The sequence below is a fragment of the Theropithecus gelada genome, chromosome 6, assembly GCF_003255815.1.
Source record: "Theropithecus gelada isolate Dixy chromosome 6, Tgel_1.0, whole genome shotgun sequence".
NCBI lineage: Eukaryota > Metazoa > Chordata > Mammalia > Primates > Cercopithecidae > Theropithecus > Theropithecus gelada.
Window position 1 is genome coordinate 50,738,938 of NC_037673.1, and position 8,327 is coordinate 50,747,264.

General features: G+C 44.2%; 1 pseudogene across 1 annotated transcript; it reads left to right on the plus strand.

Annotated features, from left to right (window-relative positions):
* The first annotated feature begins 3,928 nt into the window (after positions 1 to 3,928).
* LOC112626683 lies at positions 3,929 to 5,397 on the plus strand (annotated as a pseudogene). The gene has a single exon (XR_003119942.1). The product of XR_003119942.1 is annotated as an argininosuccinate synthase pseudogene (transcript).
* Positions 5,398 to 8,327: the final 2,930 nt, after the last annotated feature.

An 8,327-nucleotide genomic window follows, 5' to 3' on the forward strand; every position in this document is an offset into this window, starting at 1 on the left:
CAATTTACACATGCACATCAAAAAATTAAATAGGTAAAAATCTAGCAGAATACGTACAAGATCTGTATGAGGAAGCTACAAAACTCTGAGAAATGAAACCCTGTTCATGTATAGGAAGACTCAATATTGTCAAGATATCAATTCTTTCCAATTTGACCTATAGATATAATGCAATCCAGTCGGCCGGGCGCGGTGGCTCAAGACTGTAATCCCAGCACTTTGGGAGGCCCAGACGGGCGGATCATGAGGTCAGGAGATGGAGACCATCCTGGCTAACACGGTGAAACCCCGTCTCTACTAAAAGTACAAAAAACTAGCCGGGCGAGGTGGTGGGCGCCTGTAGTCCCAGCTACTCTGGAGGCTGAGGCAGGAGAATGACGTAAACCCGGGAGGCGGAGTTTGTAGTGAGCCGAGATTGCGCTGCTGCACTCCAGCCTGGGTGACAGAGCGAGACTTCGTCTCAAAAAAAAATAAAAATAAAAATAATGCAATCCAGTCAAAACCCCGGTAAATTTTATGGATGTCCACAAACTGATTCTAAACTTTATACGAAGAGGTAAAATACTCAGAATAGCCAACACAATATTGAAGAAGAAAAAAGTTGGAGCCGGGCGCGGTGGCTCACGCCTGTAATCCCAGCACTTTGGGAGGCCGAGGCGGGCGGATCACGAGGTCAGGAGATCGAGACCATCCTGGCTAACACGGTGAAACCCCGTCTCTACTAAAAATGCAAAAAATTAGCCGGGCGAGGCGGCGGGCGCCTGTAGTCCCAGCTCCTCGGGAGGCTGAGGCAGGAGAATGGCGTGAACCCGGGAGGCGGAGCTTGCAGTGAGCCGAGATCGCGCCACTGCACTCCAGCCTGGGCGACTAAGCGAGACTCTGTCTCAAAAAAAAAAAAAAAAAAAAAAAAGAAAAAAGTTGGAGGACGGACACTACCCAACTTCAAGACTTACTGTAAAGTTACAGTAATCAACACAATGTGATATTGGTAAAAGAATAGACAAATAGATCAATAGAACAGAATAAAGCAGCGCCTCAAAAAATCAAAGACAATACAATGGAGAAAAGACAGTATTTTCACTAACTATTGGATATGTTATAGTATTTTCACTATTGGATATCCAAGCCCACCTGGATAACCCAGGGAAATCTCTCCATGTCGATATCCTTAGCCTAATCACATCTGCAAAGACACTTTTTCCTTACAAGGTAACATTTATAGGTTCTTGGGAACAGGGTTTGATGTCTTTCAGTGGCCATTACTCAGCCTACTACAAGTAAAAAATGTGATTACTATGGGCTGGGGTGGTTAAGGAATGTTTCATTGAAGAGTAAAATCTGGCTTTGAGGAATGAACTGGATTTTGCTGTATTATATTGACAATGGGTTGGTGCATTATGGTTCTCTAGATGGACAGAACTAATAGGATTTATGTATATATGAAAGAGAGTTTATTAAGGAGAATTGACTCATGCGATCACAGGGTGAAGTCTCACGATAGGCCACCTGCAAGCTGAGAAACAGGGAAGCCAGTAGTAGCTCAGTCCAGGTGCCAAAACCTCAAAAGTTGGGAAGCTGACAGTGCAGCTTCAGTCTGTGGTGGAAAGCCCTCAAAGCCCTGGCAAACCACTGGTATAAGTCAAAGAGTCTGAAAGCCAAAGAAGCTAAAGTCCGATGTTCAAGAGCAGGAAGCATCTGGCCAGGAGAGAAAGGTGAAGGCCAGAAGACTCAGCAAGTTGACTCATTCCACCTTCTTCTGCCTGCTTTTTCTAGCCATGATAGTGGCTGCTTGGATGGTGCCCACCCACATTGAGAGTGTGTCTGCCTCTCCCTGTCCACTGACTCAAATGTTAATCTCCTCTGGCAACATCCTCCCAGACATACCCAGCAGCAATACTTTGCGTCTTTTAATTCAATCAAGTAGACCCTTAATATTAACCATCACAACTGGTGTTAGCAATTGTAGGGGAGAAAAGGTAATACTTTTTCGTCACCCATGACAAGGGGTGTGGCTAGCATCCCAATTAATAAAATACAGAATAACAAGAGAAAATCATAACACATTTATTCAACCAAGACGTATGTGACATGGGAGGCTTCAGAAATAAAGATCCAAAGACCCAGGAAAAACTGTCTTTTTATGCTTACATTTGATGAAGAAGGAGACATGTAGAAATGTGACTGGACAAAAAGGGGAAAGGGGGTGTGATCTGATGGTAATAAACTAAAGGGAACTCAGCAAGGCCTGCTTGTTCAGATTCTTGATGGCCTGTCTGGGTAGCATTCCTTTCCTCTGGGTATAGGATAGGACAGTTGTCACATGAGGGTCTTAGGACCTAATTCAGGGAAGGTAGGCCGGAGAATTCCTTTATGGCCAGTTCTCACATAGAAAGATGGGGGAAAGTCAGAGAGCAACCTTTCTGTGTCTGCCATTTTCTCCGTTTCCAGGTGCCATAGTTTGGGGTAGTGTGTTCCGAACTCTGACATAATCTACTGGGGAATACCTTTGTTCTGCTTGATTGGATGCATCTGGATAGAGATCAAGTGTGCAGAGGGAAAGAAAGATTAAAAAAAAAAAACTGACTTAAAGTCAGAATGTGGAAGGCCCTGAATTTTGTGATGAAGAGTTTGAGCCTGATAGACAGTGGGATGCCACTGAAGGACTGAAGCAGCGAAGTCATGTGTGCAAGTATTGCTTTAGGAAAATCAAACTGGCAACAATTTAAAGCAGCAATGCCCAATATTTTTGATCCCAGGGACTGGTTTTGTAGGAGACAATTTTTCCACAGATTGTGGAGGATGGTGTCAAAGGAATTAGGTTCTCATAAGGAGCATGCAACTTAGATCCCTCGTATGCACAGTTCATAATAGGGTTCATGCTCCTACAAGAATCTAATGCCATGGCTGATCTGACATGAGGAAGGTCTTAGGCCATAATGCTCCCTCACCTGTTGCTCACCCCCTGCTGTGTGGCCTGGTTCCTAACAGGTCATGGACTGGTACTGGCCCAGGGTCCCAGACAAGTTGTAAATTAGGGACCCCTGATTTATAGGATACATAGAAGAGAAGGAAGTGAAAGTCAGGAAACCAGTTTAGAAATCTATTGATCCCTGAGTTGTAAGATAAGGAAAGTTGGAATTAGAATGATGGCTGTGGGAATGGAAAGCCATCTCGGAGTCAGAAACAGGGCCGACTTCATGAGCTTGTGAACTCCAAAGCCTCCTGCACTTCATTTAATTCCCCGCTATCATTGTGCTGAAATTCTTAATAAATTTGCATTTTGTAAGTGAAGTTCAATGAGACAATGGACCATGTGCATGAGCAGACAGGCACAATCTTGTTCTGTCATTCCTTGCCATCCCTTGCCTCCCCGTGTGCACAGAACATTCAAGATGCCCCATAAGCACAGAATCCCAGTGGACCCATAATGCATTGGAGTTCAGTGTGATACAAATTGAGTACAAGGCAACCGTGTTACTTCCGTGACTGAGTAAGCAGACGCTCTGATAAACCTGAGAAGCCACGCTCTCTGTTCAGTCTTGGTCAGAACACAGAAAGAAGGCAAGGATATTCGAAGAAACATGAACTAACAAGGAACTCTATCACATCCTTTCTCACCTTTGTTACTTTCCTGTATCAGTCAACCATGTATGCTGAAAATGATGACAAACGAGAAAAGAGAGAGGGTAGGGCAACCCATAGTTTTGTTTTCTTCTTTACTCTTGAGTATCCTTCTTTCAAAGCCTTCTGAAGTCCTTCTTGACTCATCAGTGAGCCAAAGGTAGAAAGTGTTAGAAGCGGTGCATATAAAAACAGGTGAGTTCTGCCTGCTCTGTCACCTGCCACTGCTGCCCAAACCCGAGTAGCTCACTGTATGGTGAAGACAGATTCCAGACGCCAGGAACTCATGCCTCCAATCTCAGACGCTATGTCCAGCAAAGGCTCCGTGGTTCTGGTGGCAGCCTGGACACCTCTTGCATCCTCCTGTGGCTGAAGGAACAAGGCTATGACATCATTGCCTACCTGGCCAACATAGGCCAGAAGGAAGACTTCGAGGAAGCCAGGAAGAACGCACTCAAGTTTGGGGCTAAAAAGGTGTTCATTGAGGATGTCAGCAGGGAGTTTGTGGAGGAGTTCATCTGGCTGGCCATCCAGTCCAGCGCACTGTATGAGGACCGTTACCTTCTGGGCACCTGTCTCACCAGGCCCTGCATCACCTGCAAACAAATGGAAATCACCCAGTGGAAGGGGGCCAAGTATGTGTCCCACAGCACCACGGGAAAGGGGAACAATCAGGTCTGGTTTGAGCTCATCTGCTACTCGCTGGTCCCCCAGATAAAGGTCATTGCTCCCTGGAAGACGCCTGAATTCTACAGCCAGCTCAAGGGCTACAATAACCTGATGGAATATGCAAAGCAACATGGGATTCCCATCCCAGTCACTCCCCAGAGCCCGTGGAGCATGGATGAGAACCTCATGCACATCAGCTACCAGGCTGGAATCCCAGAGAACCCCAAGAACCAAGCACCTCCAGGTCTCTACACAAAGACCCAGGACCCGGCCAAAGCCCCCAGTACTCCCGACATTCTCGAGATCGAGTTCAAAAAAGGGGTCCCCATGAAGGTGACCAACGTCAAGGATGGCACCATCCACCAGACCTCCTTGGAGCTCTTTATGTACCTGAATGAAGTCGCAGGCAAGCAGGATGTGGGCCATATTGACATCGTGGAGAACTGCTTCATTGAAATGAAGTCCCGAAGTATCCAACAGACCCCAGCAGGCACCATCTTTACCATGCTCATTTAGACACCAAGGCCTTCACCATGGACCGGGAAGTGCGCAAAATCAAACAAGGCCTGGGCTTGAAATTTGCTGAGCTGGTGTATACCGGTTTCTGGCACAGCCCTGAGTGTGAATTTGTCCGCCACTGCATCGCCAAGTCCCAGGAGCAAGTGGAAGGGAAAGTGCAGGTGTCCGTCCTCGAGGTCCAGGTGTACATTCTTGGCCAGGAGTCCCCACTGTCTCTGTACAACGAGGAGCCGGTCAGCATGAACGTGCAGGGTGATTAGGAGCCAGTTGATGCCACTGGGTTTATCAACATCAGTTGAAAGAATCCTCAGGCTGAAGGAATAGCATCATCTCCAGAGCAAGGTCACTGCCAGATAGCCCCCTGTACAATGAGGAGCTGGGGCCTCTTCAATTTGCCGATTCCCCAAGTACAGGAGCTAATTGTTGTCATAATTTGTAATTGTGACTTGTACTCCTCGGCTGGCAGCGTAGTGGGGCTGCCAGGCCCCAGCTTTGTTCCCTGGTCCCCCTGAAGCCTGCAAACGTTGTCATCGAAGGGAAGGGTGGGGGGCAGCTGTGGTCGGGAGCTATAAAATAACAATTAAAAGATTAAAAAAAAAAGAAAAGCCTGTAAGTTCCTTTTATACAGTGTTTTCACTGTTCTGGTAAGAACCTGAAACTCAAATGCATTTGTGAACTACAAAATATAAACTGTGTTATTTTGGCAATTTCATATAAAAGGTAGCTTTTATATTTGTATTTAATAATGGCCTTGTACATTATAAAAATTAATGGCAAAATTGGAAGTTTAAATTTTTCTTTACCTAGAAAGATAGTAAATTGCAAATAAAAAACACCATGGCAAGTTGAAAACAAGCTTTTTACATAGAATGAAGGAAAAAACTTTATATTTTGGTACTTTTAGGAGTATTGCTTTTTGAATAAAGGACTCTGAATTTTCATCTTGCTCTGGACTCCATGAATGATGCAGTCAGCCCTAGTCAGAAGATGTTTTGCTGGGAGAATCAACAGGACTTTGTGATTCACTGTAAGAAACAATGTAGCAGTCAGGTAGTATGTTTTATGCTTCCAACATCACAGCAATAGCACATCTTGCAACAGCTTCACTGAAGCCTCTGTTTAAAGTAAATAGCTCAATTTTACTGTATGTTCTTTTTTAAAAAAAATTGAGGTAGAATACACATAATATAAAATTTACCCTCTTAACAATCTTTTAAGTGTACAGTTCAGTAATGTTAAGTATATTCACATTGTTGTGCAAGCAATCTCTAAAACATTTTCAGCTTGCAAAAATTCTCTATCCATTAAACAAAAACGGCCCATTTCACCACTCTTCCCAGCCCCTGGCAACCACCATTCTACTTTCTATTTCTAGGAGTTTTACTGTTCTGGATAGCTCATATAAGTGGAATTATGTAGCATATCTCTTTTTGTGGCTTATTTCACTTAGCATAATGTTATCAAGGTTCATCCATCTTGTAGCATGGACCTTTTTTAAGGCTAAATGATATTCCGCTATGTATATATACTACATTCTGTTTCTTTGTTCATATGTCAGTGCTCCCAGCTTAATAAACTCAATACACTCATCTGTAATTACCGTCGAAACTTGCCTCAATTGCTTCTGACTTTCTACAAGAAATTTAAGGTGATTTACAGAAACTCCAATAAAATGTAGTAAGTGAAGGATTCAAGACAAATGGAAAATGTGTATAACAAAACAGTAAAGCCAGGATCCAGTGAAAATTTGGCTGAAAAGGTTTTCTAAAAGTAATGTATCCACAAAGTGGCTAGATTGACCCAGAACTACTAATTCTCACTGAGGGTGTCCCTAAATTTCCTTTTTTTTTTTTTTTTTAACGGAGTCTCTCTCTGTTGCCCAGGCTGGAGTACAGTGGTGCAATCTCGGCTCACTGCAACCTCCACCTCCCAGGTTCAAAGGATCCTCTTGCCTCAGCTTCCCAAGTAGCTGGGACTACAGATATGTGCCACCACGGCCAGCTAATTTTTGTATTTTTAGTAGACAGGGTTTCACAATGTTGGCTAGACTGGTCTTGAATGCTTGACCTCAGGTGATCTGCCTGCCTCAGCCTCCCAAAGAGCTGGGATTACAGGTGTGAGTCACTGCGCCCGGCCCAGTGTCCCTAATTTTTTAATGTCATTTTCCATCACATATATAAAATGATAATAATTGCATGGCATACAAGAGTAATGAGGCTGCTCTCCATCCATGGGAACTGGCCCCAGACTATACTCCCACACTCTGAGGACTGAAGGAACTGGCATCTCAGAAGTATGACCTGATCCTAGCATGCCAGTGGCTGTCACTTATGGTGTGGGAAGCTATTACAGCTTACCCCCTTAGAGGGGCCTTGCTGTCACACTGTTGTATATATTTCAATTGCCCATAAATGGCCCAAAATGTCATTTCTATCTCCAGCAAAGAAACTGTGGAGCAGTGGAAAGCACCCAGGCTTTGGAATTCAAAAGAGTGTAGGTGTTTCTGTTTCTGTCACTTCCTAGCTATGTGACAAAGTACCAAACTACATACATATAGAAGCAGCTCAATAGGAACTTTAGTTCCTATTTCATTCATCATTGATTCATTCATACAACATAATTATTGAGTACTTATTTTGTGCCAAGCACTACCAGGTTTGGGAGACATGCCTGCTAAGCTGAAGTCTATTAGAGAACTTCTGATCAGGATATTTGTGTTCTGACTCAGGTGGTGTAACAGTACCTATGGAACTTTGAGTGAGTCATTTCAACTTCCTGGGCCATCATATTAGTCAGTTTTCACTAAGTTAAGTTATAAAACAAGCAACCCAGGCCGGACGCAGTGACTCACGCCTGTAATCCCAGCACTTTGGGAGGCTCAGGTGGGCGGATCACGAGGTCAGGAGATCGAGACCGTCCTGGCTAACATGGTGAAATCCTGTCTCTATTAAAAATACAAAAAATTAGTCGGCGTGGTGGCGGACGCCTGTAGTCCCACCTACTCGGGAGGCTGAGGCAGGAGAATGGCCTGAACCTGGGAGGCAGAGCTTGCAGTCAGCCAAGATTGCGCCACTGCACTGCAGCCTGGGCGACAGAGCGAGACTCCATCTTGGAAAAATAAATAAATAAAAATTGAAAAATAAATAAATAAAACAAGCAACCCTAATGTCTCAAAAAGTTAGAAAAGCATTTATTTCTTGGTCATATTACATAAAGGATGAGGACTGGTTGTAGCTTTTCTTTATACCAAAATCAACACTGAAGGTGAGCACACAGGATATGCTCTTCTCCTGGTGGAGGACTGAAATAAGAGAACTCAACCAAGCCACACAATTGCGTCTAAAGTTTCTGCTCTGAAGCAAATGCCATATCCACCCATGTTCTGTTGGCCAAGCTTATGGGCAATGGGGTAGGGAAGCATGGTGAGGGTGAGAAGAAACGAATAATTATGAAGAAAGAACACAATCTACCACTGTCTTTGTTTTCCTATTTATAAAGTGAAGATGTTGCGCTAGATT